The sequence below is a fragment of the Octodon degus genome, unplaced genomic scaffold, assembly GCF_000260255.1.
Source record: "Octodon degus isolate 3935 unplaced genomic scaffold, OctDeg1.0 scaffold00045, whole genome shotgun sequence".
Classification (NCBI taxonomy): domain Eukaryota; kingdom Metazoa; phylum Chordata; class Mammalia; order Rodentia; family Octodontidae; genus Octodon; species Octodon degus.
This window is the reverse complement of record NW_004524621.1, coordinates 429865-432386: the sequence shown is the minus strand read 5'-3', so window position 1 is coordinate 432386 and position 2522 is coordinate 429865. Positions and strand designations below refer to the sequence as shown.

At 36.9% G+C, this 2522-nt stretch overlaps 1 protein-coding gene and 1 pseudogene across 3 annotated transcripts in view; both read right to left on the bottom strand.

The window, feature by feature from the left end:
* The window catches only part of LOC105742271, a 957-nt pseudogene extending 686 nt beyond the window's left edge, over positions 1 to 271 (bottom strand).
* Dyrk1a (dual specificity tyrosine phosphorylation regulated kinase 1A) overlaps positions 1 to 2522 on the bottom strand; it is a 164521-nt gene that overhangs the window by 72425 nt on the left and 89574 nt on the right. The window lies entirely within an intron of this gene.

Genomic DNA, 2522 nt, shown 5'->3' with positions numbered 1-2522 from the left:
AAAAAAAAATATTCTTCTGGGAATTGGCAGCTATAGTTTAATCCATTTTCCTCTTTAATAAACTGATGATTATCTCAACTGGCACATTCTTTCCTTCTTTAATGTACTTTCCAATGAGTTCACCATACTGTGACTCTGGGTTATTCCTTTCATCATAAAGAAGTTCTCCTACAGAAAGGTGTGTGTAGCCTTATTTCTCCACAATGCGGGTGCTCTGGATCCCCCTGCCAGTGCTGGGAACTCAGAGGATGAACACCACCAGCAGCTTCATGAGGCAAGGAACGGCTGGCAGGCAGGTCAGCAGCAGGAAGCTCGGACCGCAACATACAGCAGCAGCAACAGCCAGCAGTGGCACAGGCTAAGCATACACCACATCTCTGACAGTGGCAGGAAAAGGGGTGGGCTGAGCGTGCGCCAGGCCTCACTGGTGACCACTGTGGCCATAAGGGAACTATTTCTTTATTAAATAGAAAAAAAAAAAAAAAAAACAAATTTAAGTAATTAAAATTTCCTCCATGGCTAGGTATGGCAGCCTATGTGTGTTATCCTTAACACTATGGGAGACTGAGATAAGAGATTACAAACTTGGGTTTAGGCTGGGCAATTTAACAAGACCATCAAAACACAAGATAAAAATAGAGATAAGGATGTAGCTCAGTATGAAAGTCCTGGGTTCAAACTTCAGTACCATTTTTAAAGGGGATATGGACACTAAATAGGTTACTTCCATTTTGAATTTTAAAAGATGTAACTCTCTAGCTTTGTTTCCTAAGTAGCCCATACTGCTGTATTTATATTAACTAGCACATTTATTTCAACGTGATCTTAAAAAACAATGCGTTGTATATACGGAGACACTACTTCCTAGGAGATGGCTAAAATAAGAGAGCACAGTATAATCCATTTTAGGCAAAAATAAATGAATCAAGAAGCCCAACTCAGAAAAACTTGCTCAAACTTCAGCTATAGAATGTTCTTCTATAACTGTTAAGAAATATACAGTATGTATGATTCACTAGTAAGAACTTACTTCAAATGAATTCAACTAAATTTTCCTCAACATTACCTTTTTTGCTTAATGCTAAGATACTCTGTTAGCAAAATCTACTATTTCAAAATCAAAGATACCCTTACCCTAAAATAAATTACAACCAGAATGTTAATAAGACTGCATATGTCACTCATTGTGGTGGCATATATCTATAATCCCAGTACCCAGGAGGCTGAGGCAGGAGGACTGCTGCAAGTTCAAGGCCAGCCTGAGTTATATAGTGAGTTTACCACCACTCTGGACTACATAACAAGACCATGTCTCAAGGGGGCGGCGGAAGGACTACATATGTTGTTATGGGCAGAGTGCTAAATTCCCAACTTTTTTTTAACTTCATAACAAGATGGGCAGAAATTATAAATAACTACTCTATTCAGAGGTTTCTAGGCTTTCACAGAGAAAAACTCTTACACAGTACTTTTATTCTATTTGAGAACACAGACTTTGAGATACAAGCATAAGTTTGCAAATGGAGGACAGATATTGGGAAGTAGGAAGAACATGATCAAATGAAAAAAAAAAAACAGAAAGGAAGAAAAAAAGGATTTAAAGAACAAAGAAAAGGAAAAAAGAAAGAACTTCTGTAAATGAGGAGGGGAAGAAAAGTTGAATGGAAATGTGGAAAAAAAGAATAAGTAGGATTTATTATGTATAGGTACAAATTCCCTATGATGAATGTCAGTACTATGTACCAAAAAAAAAAAAAAAAAAGAATCAACCTGCCAAGATCTTAGGCATGACTATGATAGGGATATATCCCAAATGTAATCATTAATCCAAAACAAGAAAAATTATACTAATGTAAAACATTCACTTTGGACAGATCATTCCTGATATTCCTATCAAAAAAACTGCATCCCACTCTATTTGTTTCTCTCCGTAAGAAAAAAAGTTCCACAAAAGCAAGGCCTGTCCCTTATTTACTAGATTCCCAGCAGCAAGAAGAAATGCTTGGCACAGTAAGTGTTCAATAAATACTTGCTGCTTATCTTCCATAATAGCTCATCATTACCTTTAACTACCTGACATAAAATAGAATATCCCTTAATTACTGTTTGTAAATAGTTGTATTATTTCCAGGCATGCTTTCTGCAAGTTATATACATTTAATAGAATTGCTCGTTTCCCTACATTTTTACTTTTACTTTCTCTAAGTGGCAAGTGAAACTGATATTCTCACTTCTTAACAGTATTAGCTTCTTTATGAAGACCCTCATAAGTAAGTGAATAGTTTTAAAGAAAAATATCAGAGGCAGCACAGTACCTAAGGGCACAAACTCGAGCTGGGTAGGTCGTAGTTTAAATTCTTTTTTTTTTCTCCCCATAATTTTATTGAGAAACAAATACCAACAAGACAGTTTCAAACCAAATTGGTAGGACAGGGGCTGGAGAGATGGCTCAGTGGTCTAAAGCACCTACTTAGAACAAGCTTAGCAAAAGCATCAGGGACCGCGGTTCAATCCCCCAGCAC